The 14,676-nt window shown below is 47.5% G+C and overlaps 1 protein-coding gene across 1 annotated transcript in view; it reads right to left on the reverse strand.

Moving 5' to 3' along the window:
* The window catches only part of SLCO2B1 (solute carrier organic anion transporter family member 2B1), a 149,380-nt gene extending 141,945 nt beyond the window's left edge, over positions 1–7,435 (reverse strand). Inside the window, exon 1 of the mRNA XM_067466410.1 lies at positions 7,150–7,435. The gene's annotated coding sequence lies outside the window, so the exon portion shown is untranslated. The remainder of the gene's footprint in view (positions 1–7,149) is intronic.
* Between the last annotated feature and the right edge of the window lie 7,241 nt (positions 7,436–14,676).

Raw genomic sequence — 14,676 nt, forward strand, 5'->3', positions numbered from 1 at the left:
CAAAAAAAGCCAATGGGATTTTGGCCTGCATCAAGAGGAGAATAGTGTCTAGATCTAAGGAAGTAATGCTACCCATGCTCTATTCTGCTTTGGTTAGACCACATCTGGAATATTGTGTCCAATTCTGGGCACCACAATTCAAGAGAGATAGTGACAAGCTGGAATGTGTCCAGAGGAGGGCAACTAAAATGATCAAGGGTCTGGAGAACAAGCCCTATGAGGAGCGGCTTAGGGAACTGGGCATGTTTAGCCTGAAGAAGAGAAGGCTGAGAGGAGACATGATAGCCATGTACAAATATGTGAGAGGAAGCCACAGGGAGGAGGAGGGAGCAAGCTTGTTTTCTGCTTCCTTGGAGACTAGGACGCAATGGAACAATGGCTTCAAACTACAAGAGAGGAGATTCCATCTGAACATGAGGAAGAACTTCCTGACTGTGAAAGCCGTTCAGCAGTGGAACTCTCTGCCCCGGAGTGTGGTGGAGGCTCCTTCTTTGGAAGCTTTTAAGCAGAGGCTGGATGGCCATCTGTCAGGGGTGATTTGAATGCAATATTCCTGCTTCTTGGCAGGGGGTTGGACTGGATGGCCCATGAGGTCTCTTCCAACTCTTTGATTCTATGATTCTATGAAATGTATAGAAAAATTAAGTTCTCTCTGTATAAGAAACCCAAGCTACCAGGACAAGTAAGCTGCTGTCCAGGCACAGCAAGAGGGGGGCTGAAGAGGGGGGCATGTTATCTATACATTCCAAGAGAGAGAGAAACCACAGAGACTGGTACAAAAAGCCCAGTGCCTGCCTTCTAAGTAAGGAGCCCCCCCTCCCTCATGACAAGCCAAAGTTAGTTCTAGATGTCCTCGTCATCCGCAAACCAGATCAACAATTGGGTCACACTGTTTACAGAAAACCCACACACACAGATAGATATCTACGTCAAAACTCCAACCATCACCCAAGTCAAAAAAGAAGCCCCATTAAAGCCTTGGCAGACCGTGCAAAAAGAATCTGTGAACCCCACCTCCTCCAAGAGGGACTGAACCCCCTCAACTGGGCTCTCCAGGCCAATGGAGACTCCACCTCAGGCATCAGAAGAGCTGCAAGACCAAGATCAAGCCACGAGAGTAAAGATGAAGATCCACCCAGAGGAAAAGGGTTCCTGCCAGACATCAAGGGAACCACTGACCGCAGAGGGAAGCTGATGAGGAAACACAACATACAAACTATCTCCAGACCCACCAAGAAAATCCAACAAATGCTACGTTCAGCAAAAGACAAGAGGGATCCTCTCACCTCTGCAGGAGTCTATCGTGTACCATGCAGCTGTGGACAAGAAGTCTACACAGGGACCACCAAACGCAGCAGCATTGACCAGACACGCATCAAGGAACACGAAAGGCACTGCAGACCACTTCAACCAGAGAAGTCAGCCATGGCAGAGCACCTGATGAACCAACCTGGACACAGCATATTATTTGAGAACACAGAAATGCTGGACCACTCTCACAACCACAATGTCAGGCTACACAGAGAAGCCATTGACATCCACAAGCACGTGGACAATTTCAACAGAAAGGAGGAAACTATGAAAATGAACAAAATCTGGCTACCAATATTAAAAAAAACTCTAAAATTGCAACAGCACAACAACAGAGAGGAAACAAACAAGGACATCACTACCTCTGAGGATGCTTGCCATAGATGCAGGCGAAACGTCAGGAGAAAAATTGCCTCCAGAATATGGCCATATAGCCCGGAAAAACCTACAACAACCCAGTGTTTCCAGCTATGAAAGCCTTCGACAATACAAGGACATCTAATCACCTCTCAACAAAAGTTTGCTCCAGGCACCGTCAGGCCATTATATGCTAATCAAGATGATCAGCTGAAACATTCACACCTAGCTTCAGCAGACAAGAGTCCTGTGTCCCACCCTGGTCATTCCACAGATATATAAACCCTTTTTCCTAGTTCCAACAGACCTCACTACCTCTGAGGGTGCTTGCCATAGATGCAGGCGAAACGTCAGGAGAGAATGCCTCTAGAACATGGCCATATAGCCCGAAAAAACCTACAACAACCCAGTGATTCCAGCCATGAAAGCCTTCGACAATACGTTTCCTACATACTTAAATGTTTCATGGATGGAATCAATATTATTGGAACCATGCAAAATCATAGAAATGTTTCCAGCATATGAAATCTATTGGGGCCACTCTTACATCACACTTTGTGCATGGCTCAGCGCCATCTGTTCCATCCACGGAGTCCTTTTCATTTGAGGTAAAATAAGATCAAAATCTGATGTTCTCCATCCCAAGATGTGGAGACAGGAAATTTCCATAAAGCAGCCAGACGGGTGTATAAATAAACTCCTTCTGTGCTTATTTTTTACAGCATCCTTTCAGAAGCAGAAGGAGGAAGAGACGTATTTATTTCAAACGACAAGAAGAGAAGTGATCCGGTGGCTGCAATTCTTGGAGCGTGCAGCAGTAAAGCCAAAACCCCATCAAAGATGATGTATGTGCCACTCAGAGTGTGCGCGTGCATCAGGACCAGGAGGAGCTCGGGGTTTTGAGACGGAAAGTTAAAGAAACGCTTTTGCATTTCTGCAGCTGGCCTGCGCCAAGGGATTCAATGGGAGGGAGAGCCAATAGTCCAGAGGACAGGAGCAGGATTCAAAACGATCTTGACAGATGAGAGAGATGATGGGCCAAAACTAACAAAATGAAGTTCAACAGGGACAAATGCAAGATACTCCACTTTGGCAGAAAAAATGAAATGCAAAGATACAGAATGGGGGACAATGAGGCCTGGCTCGAGAGCAGTACGTGTGAAAAAGATCTTGGAGTCCTCGTGGGGAGGAAGTTAAACATGAGCCAGAAATGTGATGTGGCGGCAAAAAAAGCCAATGGGATTTTGGCCTGCATCAAGAGGAGCCTCGTGTCTAGATCTAAGGAAGTAATGCTCCCCATGCTCTATTCTGCTTTGGTTAGACCACACCTGGAATATTGTGTCCAATTCTGGGCACCACAATTCAAGAGAGATATTGACAAGCTGGAATGTGTCCAGAGGAGGGCGACTAAAATGATCAAGGGTCTGGATAACAAGCCCTATGAGGAGCGGCTTAGGGAACTGGGCATGTTTAGCCTGAAGAAGAGAAGGCTGAGAGGAGATATGATAGCCATGTATACATATGTGAGAGGAAGTCACAGGGAGGAGGAGGGAGCCAGCTTGTTTTCTGCTTCCCTGGAGACTAGGACGTGGAACAATGGCTTCAAACTACAAGAGAGGAGATTCCATCTGAACATTAGGAAGAACTTCCTGACTGTGAGAGCCGTTCAGCAGTGGAACTCTCTGCCCTGGAGTGTGGTGGAGGCTCCTTATAGACTCATAGACTCATTCGAAGCTTTTAAGCAGAGGCTGGATGGCCATCTGTCAGGGGTGATTTGAATGCAATATTCCTGCTTCTTGGCAGAATGGGGTTGGACTGGATGGCCCATGAGGTCTCTTCCAACTCTTTGATTCTAGGATTCTATGATTCTATGATTCTATAACTCCACTTAGGCAGAAAAAACGAAATGCAAAGAGACAGAATGGGGGACGATGAGGCCTGGCTGAAGAGCAGGACGTGTGAAAAAGATCTTGGAGTCCTCGTGGACAACAAGTTAAACATGAGCCAGGAATGTGATGTGGCGGCAAAAAAAGCCAATGGGATGTTGGCCTGCATCAAGAGGAGCCTAGTGTCTAGGTCCAGGGAAGTCCGAATCCCCCATCACTGTCTTCCAAAGCAGTTACTATACTCCCAACTCAAGAACAGAAAACTGAATGTTGGAGGGCAGGAAAAGAAATGTAAAGATGGGCTTAAAGCCAACCTAAAAAACTGTGGCATAGACACAAAGAGAGAACTGGGAAGCCCTAACCCTTGAGCACCCTAACTGGAGGTCAGCTGTGACCAGCAGTGCTGCAGAATTTGAAGAGGCATGAATGGAGGGTGGAAGGGGAAAACGTGCCAAGAGGAAGGTGTGACAAGCCAATCCTGACTGGGACTGCCTTCCACCTGGAAACTGTCCTCACTGTGGGAGAACATGTGGATCAAGACTCAAGATGGATCAAGATGGACTTTGGGGGAAATAGACCTTGACAATTGGGAGTTGTAGTTGCTGGGATTTATAGTTCACCTACAATCAAAGAGCATTATGAACCCCATGAACGACAGAATTGGGCCAAATTTCCCACACAGAACTCCCCATAATCAACAGAAAATACATAAGCCCACCCAGACCAACTCCGTTCACCAGGCTAAGGAAACATAATCAAAGCCCTCCTAACAAAGAGCCATCCAGCCATAGATAGATAGATAGATAGATAGATAGATAGATAGATAGATAGACAGACAGACAGACAGACAGATAGATAGATATGATTCACACCCATACAGATACAGTATCATAGATTTGAAAGGGACCCCTAAAGAAGGACAATAATATGTTGCACATTCCAGAGTAGGCAAACCAGGCAATCTCCACATCAACACCGACAAAGAGACAACAAGAAAGACTGTTTACCCACAAGCAGAAAGACATTACATTGATTAGAAACTTGACACTTTCTCATTACTTGATTTTCCAGATCACCAGGCTGGGCCACAGCAACGCCTGGCAGGGGACGGCTAGTATATATATAATACACAGACAAACCTTATCCTTCTTCTTCCTCACTACTCACAGCAGAAATTCTCCAACATAGTTTCCAATCTTAGTATAACTCCAACGCAAGATACTCCATATACTACTTCCATTGCATTCACCACCACACCCTAATTCCAGTGACTTAACTCTTTTACAGGTGGTTAGGCCAGAGGTATTGATTCTGCTGTTACTTAGAAAATGCCAAGTAATTTCCAAATCCTGACACTAATGACTACCAGAGAACAGAGGCGGCCCTAGGTAATTTTCAATGGTAAGCAAACAGTATTTTGCCCCCCCCCCCCCAACGAATCATTGATATATATGTTCTGTTTGTCATGGGAGTTCTGTGTGCCATATTTGGTTCAATTCCATCATTGGTGGAGTTCAGAATGCTCTTTGATTGTAGGTGAACTATACATCCCAGTAACTACACTTGCCGCACTTGCTCCCTTGCCTGGCCCGCTTTGGGTCTGGAGGCGTGCCTGAAGACCCCGGCATGTGCACCAAAAGTCACCTCTTCTCCTGACTTTCTCCTCAGCCATTGAGACCGAGAGAGAGAGGTGGAGATGCCCACCTTTCCTGAAGGTAGGCGCAAAAACAAAGGAAGGAGCGGAGGTGGGAGATACCTCCAGCCGGAGGGGCTCTCTCTCTCTCTCTCTTGGTCCCAATGGCTGAAGAGAAAGTCAGGAGAAGAGGCGACTTTTGGTGCACACGCTGGGGTCTTCAGACACGCCTCCGGACCCGAAGCGGGCCAGGGCGGCGGCTCCGCCCCTTGGCCCACCCGCTGATTGGGGAGAGGGGAGGAGGCGGGTGGAGCGCCGGGGGATCGGGAAAGGGAGCCGGTCATGGGGAAGGGATCAAATGCGGTGAACGATTGAGCGCCGGCTCTGCTCGTGCGCCTGGTGGCCGGGTGGAGCAGGAACGAGAGGGGCTAGGCGAGGCTCAAGGGCCCGGCCCCTTTGGGATGAGGATCGCCCGGCAGCGAGGCAAGAAAGCCGAGGCTCCCCCCGGACTGCTAGGGCTGTTGTGAGCTGAGGGGGCGCTCCTCAAGTGGCAATCGAGGGGCATTTACACAGGCGCCTCTGCGCCCCTGGCAAAAAAAAAGTGTTCTGCGACCGCTTACTTCGCATAATGGATGAGCCGCCCCTGCCAGAGAATAAAGACCACGATCCACCCAGAGGGAAAGTGTTCTTGCCAGACATCAAGGGAGCCACTGAGCGCAGAGGGAAGCTGATGAGGAAACACAACATACAAACAATCTACAAACCCACCAAGAAAATCCAACAAATGCTACGTTCAGCAAAGGACAAGAGGGACCCTCTCCCCTCTGCAGGAGTCTACCGTATACCATGCAGCTGTGGACAAGAAGTCCACATATGGACCCCCAAACGCAGCAGAATTGCCCAACACTCGAATCAAGGAACATGAAAGGCACTGCAGACTAGTTCAACCATAGCAGAGCACCTGATGAACCAACCTGGACACAGAAATGCTGGACCACTCACACAACCACCATGTCAGGCTACACAGAGAAGCCATTGAAATTCACAAGGAGCATGTGGACAATTTCAACAGAAAGGAGGAAACCATGAAAATGAACACAATCTGGCTACCAGTATTTAAAAACTCTAAAATTGCAACAGCACAACAACAGAGAGGAAACAAACAAGGACACCTAATCACCTCTCAACAAGTTTGCTCCAGGCACTGTCAGGCCATTATATGCTAATCAAAGTGGTCAGTTGAAACATTCCCACCAAGCTCCAGCAGACAAGAGTCCTTTGTCTCACCCTGGTCATTCCACGGATATATAAACCCTTTTTTCTAGTTCCAACAGACCTCACTACCTCTGAGGATGCTTGCCATAGATGCAGGCGAAACGTCAGGAGAGAATGCCTCTAGACCATGGCCATACAGCCCGAAAAATCCTACAACAACCCAGTGATTCTGGCCATGAAAGCCTTCGACCATACAACGACTACCAGAGAATTGGCAAAACCAGTTGTCTAAATCAGTGGTTCCCAATCTGTGGTCTGTGGACCATCAGTGGTCTGCAAGGACTAAAATATGGTCTGCGGCCTCACCGTTACTACACTGTTGCATCGAGAGGAACTAGTCTCACAAAACCCTCTTATAGTGCCAAGGCTTATTAAATATGGTTTTCTGTGGGTGAGTGGATGGCGACCACTGGGTGGCATATTTTCTGTATCCGAAACTAGAGCTGATGTGGTCTATCCAATGCAATTTTCTGAAGCAGCAACCCAAATAACCGAATTGAAAGTTGACCAAAAACTGATGCGTAACCCTTTTGATACTAATGCTGGAGACAAAGTGGTTCCTGGTCAAAGTGGTCCCTGGTCTAGAAAAGGTTGGGAACCACTAGTCTCAATCAACCCTAGCATCACGCCATCGGTGCCTAGGAAAATCCGAACTGAAATCCATAGGAAACTTCAAAGCTCACTTACCAGTAACGGGTGTGTCCTCTGGTGTCGCTCCTACGTAGGTCTACACTTTGGATGGTGAAGCATGTCCCTGTGCCAAGCCTCCATGGGTTCCTTTTCTAAGCCTTGGCCAGGTTTGTAATCCCTCCCTGGAGTCCCTGAGCTGAATCGCTCCAGTCCAGAAATGGAGGCAGAATTCGGATTTGTGCCAATGGGTTTTGACGCTAGTCCAGTCCTGCTGGATGATCCTGAGTTCAGGTGTGGGTCCCGCTTTTGCCATTCAGCATGTTTGCTTACTCCAAAATGAGGGGAAGGGGCACTGGACCTGGAAGGAAGGAAACAAAGATTGAGCACACTCCTCCTTTGCAAGATCTTTCCTCAACACTTTGATATACAAGAAAAATGGTTTTGGCTCTAGTAGGGAAGGCTGTTCGGTTGTTACATGCCTTAATCCATGGGGAAAGATGGGTAAGCAAACTAATAAATAATAACAACAACAACTGATGTTGAAGTTTAATATGTTTTACTTTGAGTTGTGGTCCTTTATGTTTCTGACCGCACTTTACAGCATTAGATGTTTGCCACTCATCAGATGGAACCAAATTTCTGAAAGACCAAAAATCAGTTGCATTATGTTGGAAAGAACACTACCAAAGCCTCCTGAATTGCAGTTCCAATGTGACCAAAGAGATTTTCTCACAAAACCTGCAACAAACCAGGAATGATCTTGCAGCACTGCCTAGTTTGGAAGAAGTCAGCAATGCCATCAGCTAACAAAAAAATAACAAAGCCAGTGGACCTGATGGGATCCCTGCTGAAATCTTTAAAGAGGGAGCACCTGAGCTGACACAACAACTCCACCGGCTCATAGAAAAAGTGTGGGTGACCGAGAAAATCCCAGCAGATTTCAAGGATGCCACCATCATCACCCTCTTCAAAAAAAGGGGAAAGAACAGACTGCAGAAACTATCGAGGTATCTCCCTTCTAACCTCTGCTGGGAAAATCCTCGCAAACATCCTTGCAAACTGCCTTCTGCCCCTCTCAGAAGACACCCTCCCAGAATGGCTTTCGCCCCTCCAGGAGTTGGCTTGACATGCCTTCCTCTTGGCACATTGCTCCCTTTCGCCATCCATTCATGCCTCTTCAAATTCTGCAGCACTGCTGGTCACAGCTGACCTCCAGCTGGAGCACTCAAGGGCCAGTAAATCACAGCACTCTCTGGACCATCTTCCAAAAAATAAGGTGCCCTAACAAATTTGTGAACATCCTGCGGCTCCTCCATGATGACATGATGGCAACGGTTTTGGATAGCAATGTCTCCCAAAGTGACCCATTTAAGGTGAAATCAGGTGTCAAACAGGGATGTGTTATTGCCTCAACTCTATTCTCCATCTTCATCGTTATGATACTTCACTTTGTTGATGGGAAGCTTCCCACCGGAGTGGAAATCATCTATCGGACAGATGGCAAGCTGTTTACCCATAGCAGACTGAAAGCCAAAAGCAAGGTTACAACAACATCTGTTATAGAACTCCAGTATGCTGATGACAATGTCATTTGTGCACATTCAGAAGAAGATCTACAAGCCACTCTAAACACCTTTGCAGAAGCATACGAGAAGCTCAGCCTGTCACTGAACATTGAAAAAACCAAAGTGCTGTTCCAGCAGTCACCAGATAACCCCTCTCCAATGCCAGAGATACAGCTTAATGGTGTCACATTAGAAAATGTTGACCATTTCTGCTCCCTTGGCAGCCACCTCTCCACCAAAGTCAACATCGACACCGAAATACAACACCGCCTGAGCTCTGCAAGTGCAGCTTTTTTCCGAATGAAGCAGAGAGTGTTTGAGGACCGGGACATCCGTAGGGATACCAAGGGGCTTTTTTATCAAGCTATTGTCCTCCCAACCCTGCTATACGCCTGCAAGACGTGGACTGTTTACAGACGTCACATGCAACTCCTGGAACGATTCCACCAGTGCTGCCTCCGGAAAATCCTGCAAATCTCCTGGGAAGACAAGTGGACAAACGTCAGTGTGCTGGAAGAAGCAAAGACCAACAGCATTGAAGCGATGGTCCTCCAGCATCAACTCTGCTGGGCTGGCTACGTTGTCCAGATGCCTGACCACCGTCTCCCAAAGCAGTTGCTCTACTTGGAACTTAAGAACGGAAAACAGAATGTTGGTGGACAGGAAAAGAGATTGAAAGATGGGCTCAAAGCCAACCTTAAAAACTCTGGCGTAGACACTGAGAACTGGGAAGCACTGGCCCTTGAGCGCTCCAGTTGGAGGTCAGCTGTGACCAGCAGTGCTGCAGAATTCGAAGAGGCACGAGTGGAGGATGAAAGAGAGAAATGTGCCAGGAGGAAGGCGTGTCAAGCCAATCCCAACTGGGACCGCCTTCCACCTGGAAACCAATGCCCACACTGCGGGAGAAGATGCAGAGCAAGAACAGGGCTCCACAGCCACCTACAAACCCACAAAAATAGTCATCAAGGAAGACCATCTTACTCGTCCAACGAAGGATCGCCTAAGTAAGAAGTAAGTATGTAAGGGTTAAAGTGCTGAGCTGCTGAGCTTGTTGACCGAAAGGTCACAGGTTCGAATCCAGGGAGTGGGGTGAGCTTCTGCTGTCAGGTCCAGCTTCTGTCTACCTAGCATTTCATAAACATGCAAATGTGAGGAGATCAATAGGTACCGTTCCTGTGGGAAGGTAACGGCGTTCCATGCAATCATGCTGGCCACATGACCTTGAAGGTGTCTATGGACCACACCAGCTCTTTGGCTTAGAAACGGAGATGAGCACCACATCCCAGAGTCGGACATGGCTGGACTTAATGTCAGGGGAAAACCTTTACCTTGACCAATAGTTCTGTTCCTTCTTTGCTGTCATACGCTTGCGTACAGTCCTGTTAGGGGCCAATTGCTCAGAAAAGCCAAAAAATATTCACCTGTAATTGCAGTTATGAGGCCATACCCTTGATGGGGATTCGGTGAAGGGAAACAGGGCCGGAGATGTGAACAGGCACAGGCACCAAAGACGGCCCACGACAACAAGGACTTTCCTTTGACTATGGATTCCCTCCTATGTTTCCCTTCCCAAGGAGTGACCCTTTACATCTCTATATCTCTATCACAGTGATAAAGGTTGAACACGCTTGCGGGGGGAAATAAGGTCACTCCATCACACCCGGCGGCCTTGTCTGCTTCCTGGCCTTTTCCTGCCTGCTGCTCGGTTGCCAAGGTAAACGGCCAGGCCAGGTAGAAGGAGGCTGGCCCAGGGTTCCATTGTGGGCGGAGCCACAGCAGGTAAAGGTCACATGACCTAAGCCTAGACATAACATCATCATCCTCTCCCTTCCAATCGAGAAAAGATGAATCAACTATAAGAAGTGGAGTCTTCGTGGACAACAAGTTCACCATGAGCCAACAATGTGATGCTGCAGCTAAAAAGGCCAATGCAATTTTGGCCTAATTCAATAGGAGTCTAGGGTCTAGATCCAGGGTCTATTCTGCCTTGGACGGACCACACCTGCAATCTAACTTACTTACCTAGGTGATCCGTCATAGTTCAAGGATGATGGTCCTCCAAGGTTGGTGTCCTGTCGGTGGGTCCGTAGGTGTCAAGACCCAGAAGCCTCAAGAATATAAAAGGTCCAAACACAGGTTTATTGAACACAAAAAGGCTTTAGAGACACTTGCTTCAGTGTCTCTAGCACAAACTAAAAGTCTATAGCAACCGCTACGTACAAAACTCAACTTAAATATAATCCGGATTATCCTGGAGTATAATCTGGAATAACGAAAATATACAGCAATCCACTTGTAATTCAAAATGTCCAAAAGGCACCAAAAAACAATGTGGGAGCAAGCAAAATCAGAGTCCAAAGGCAGTCCGTAGTCCAGGCACGTCCGAAGTAAGAAGAAGCAGTCCAAAAAGCGAAGTCATTATCAAAACACGATCCGGAGTCAAACAGGGAGAGTTGTAGTCAGCACTTACAAAGTATCAGCCAGAAGTCATGGAAACACGAAGATCTGTAGTCCAAGGACCCAAGCTTGAGAGTAATGGCAGGAACAAAGATACACACCCGAAAAGACACTTTGTCTTCTGCCAAGACCCACTGAAACCAAACCCACTTATATGCTAAAGCTCCTCATCAGAGGATGAGCTGCTCCCCACCCTTTCCTCATCCCTTCCAGCTGCCCCATTCCCTGCAGCTGAGCACTGCCTCCCATCCCTCCCCCTTTGCCAGCGTCTGTCAAGACTTAGGTCCTCCCAAGTGTTCCCCGATTGCCACTCTTCTGCAAACCCCTCAAAGTCATCACTGGAGGTAGGCTGAGTACAGATGTCCCTAATTTCTGTACATGGGTCCAGTCCAAATCACCTTCCTCCTCACTGTCACTCCCAGTCCCATCACTGCCTTCAAAACCCATAAAATCTTCATCTTCTGTTGGAGCGCTAAGTATATCACGGATACGCTTCCTTTAGAGCTCCTCATCAGATTCTTGTTCATGAGTAGCCTGCTTAACTCCCCTGCTTTCCTCTCCTTCCCCCATTTCACAGTCTGAGAAACCCTCGAAGGATTCAGAATCAGTTGGAGCCATGAAGATGTCTCTAATCCGCTTTCGCTGCTGCTGCTCCTCCTCCCACACCTGCGCAGCCCTCTTCTCCCTTCTATCGGTAGTAGTAACGTTACTATCACGCTGTACTACAACAGTAGGTGACTGTGGAGCCCAATTCTTGATCTGCATAGTGTCTAGATCTAGGGAAGTCATGCTACCCTTCTATTCTGCTCTGGTTAGACCACACCTGGAATATTGTGTCCAATTCTGGGCACCACAATTCAAGAGAGAGATTGACAAGCTGGAATGTGTTCAGAGGAGGGCGACTAAAATGATCAAGGGTCTGGAGAACAAACCCTATGAGGAGCGGCTTAAGGAGCTGGGCATGTTTAGCCTGAAGAAGAGAAGACTGAGAGGAGATATGATAGCCATGTATAAATATGTGAGAAGAAGTCACAGGGAGGAGGGAGCAAGCTTGTTTTCTCCTTCCTTGGAGACTAGGATGCGGAACAATGGCTTCAAACTACAAGAGAGGAGATTCCATCTGAACACGAGGAAGAACTTCCTGACTGTGTGAGCCGTTCAGCAGTGGAACTCTCTGCCCCGGAGTGTGGTGGAGGCTCCTTCTTTGGAAGCTTTTAAACAGAGGCTGGATGGCCATCTGTCAGGGGTGATTTGAATGCAATATTCCTGCTTCTTGGCAGAATGGGGTTGGACTGGATGATGGCCCAAGAGGTCTCTTCCAACTCTTTGATTCTATGAATCTATGATTCTATGCATCTTCTCGTGCAGTGAGGGCATCGGTTTCCAGGTGGAAGGCAGTTCCGGTTCTCCAACATTCCGTTTTCCGTTCTTGAGTTCGGAATAGAACAACTGCTTTGGGAGATCGTGGTCGGGCATCTGGACATCGTGACTGGTCCAGTGGAGTTGATGGTGGAGGACCATCGCTTCAATGCTGGTGGTGTTTGCTTCTTCCAGCACGCTGACGTTTGTCCGTCTCTCTTCCCAAGAGATTTGCAGGATTTTCCGGAGGCAGCGCTGATGGAATCGTTCCAGGAGTTGCATGTGACGTCTGTAGACAGTCCACGTCTCGCAGGTATATAGCAAGGTTGGGAGGACAATAGCTTTATAAACAAGCACCTTGGTATTCCTATGGATGTCCCGGTCCTGGAATCCCACTAATTCTAGGCACGACAATTGAAGGGAGATGTTGACATGCAGGAGGTCACCCGTTTCACCCTCTCTCTTCTCCCCAGCAGAGGTTAAAATGTATCCAAATCATCTCCATTTGCAAACCCCTGCTACTCTGTAGCTCTTTATATCTGTATCTCTCTATATGACCTTTTCCATCTTATTATTATTATGTTTATTTATACCACACTTTATCTCCCCAAAGGGGATTCAAATTGGCTTGATAATAATAATAATAATAATAATAATAATAATAATAATAATAATATATTTTTTATTATTTAGGTGATCCCTCGTAGTCCGAGGATGATGGTCCTCCAAGTGTAGTGTCCTGGCAGTGGGTCTGTAGGTGATTATGGAGACCTATTCGTGACCCGCATCTTTTCCCGCACTGAGGGCATAGGTTTCCAGGTGGAAGGCAATCTCGGTCGGGGTTAGCTTGACGCGCCTTCCTCCTGGCATGTTTCTCTCTTTCACCCTCCATTCATGCCTCTTCAAATTCTGCAGCACTACTGGTCACAGTTGACCTCCAGCTGGAGCGCTCAATGGCCAGGGCTTCCCAGTTCTCAGTGTCTATGCCAGAGCTTTTAAGGTTGGCTTTGAGCCCATCTTTAAATCTCTTTTCCTGCCAAACAACATTCCGTTTTCCATTATTGAGTTCGGAGTAGAGCAACTGCTTTGGGAGACGGTGGTCGGGCATCCGGACAACATGGCCGGTCCAGCAGAGTTGATGGTGGAGGAGCATGGCTTCAATGCTCGTGGACTTTGCTTCTTCCAGCACGCTGACATTTGTCCGTCTGTCCAATTTGGTGTCAATTCATCCAGTTGTTTTTGAGTTATGTTAATCCCACAAAATGAACATATATAGATATACAGACTTTGTATTTCTAGGCGCAAAGATGAGTGCAGATGCAGACTGTGGCCAGGAAATCAGGAGACACTTCCTTCTTGGGAGGAGAGCAATGTCCAATCTCGATAAAATCGTGAAGAGTAGAGACATCACACTGGCATCCAAGATCCATTGCCTAGTCCAAGCCATGGTCTTCCCTGTAGTCACCTACGGATGTGAGAGCTGGACCTTCGGGAAGGCCGAGCGAAGGAAGAGAGATGCTTTTGAGCTGTGGTGTTGGAGGAAAGTTCTGAGAGTGCCTTGGACTGCGAGAAGATCCAACCAATCCATCCTCCAGGAAAGAAAGCCTCACTGGAGGGAAGGAGACTAGAGGGAAAGCGGAAGTCCTTTGGCCACATCATGAGGAGACAGCAAAGCCTAGAGAAGACAATGATGCTGGGGAAAGTGGAAGGCAAAAGGAAGAGGGGCCGACCAAGGGCAAGATGGATGGATGGCATCCTTGAAGTGACTGGACTGGCCTTGAAGAAGCTGGGGGTGGTGACGGCCGACAGGGAGCTCTGGCATGGGATGGCCCATGAGGTCACGAAGTGTCGGAGATGACTGAACGAATAAACAACAACAAAGTTATTATTATTATTATTATTATTATTATTATTATTATTCCATCACCTCAATTTCCTATTGGCTTCTTTAAATGTAATAGGATTCCTTATTATTAATATTAGGATGGGGATGGTGATAATCATAATAAGAAGTCCTATTATGTCTGAAGAAGCCTATGGGAAAGTTCTGCGTGGGCGGGGCTTGGCTCTATGGTGACCATTGGAATTTTGATCGGTCCAATCGGGAAGCTGTGGAGAAGGTGCTGAATGGATGAGTGGCAACAGTGGGGTCGGAATACTGGGGAGGAATGTCAGTTGAGTTCTGGTGGCCCATGGAGGCAAC

The sequence above is a fragment of the Anolis sagrei genome, chromosome 3 (genome assembly GCF_037176765.1).
Source record: "Anolis sagrei isolate rAnoSag1 chromosome 3, rAnoSag1.mat, whole genome shotgun sequence".
Classification (NCBI taxonomy): domain Eukaryota; kingdom Metazoa; phylum Chordata; class Lepidosauria; order Squamata; family Dactyloidae; genus Anolis; species Anolis sagrei.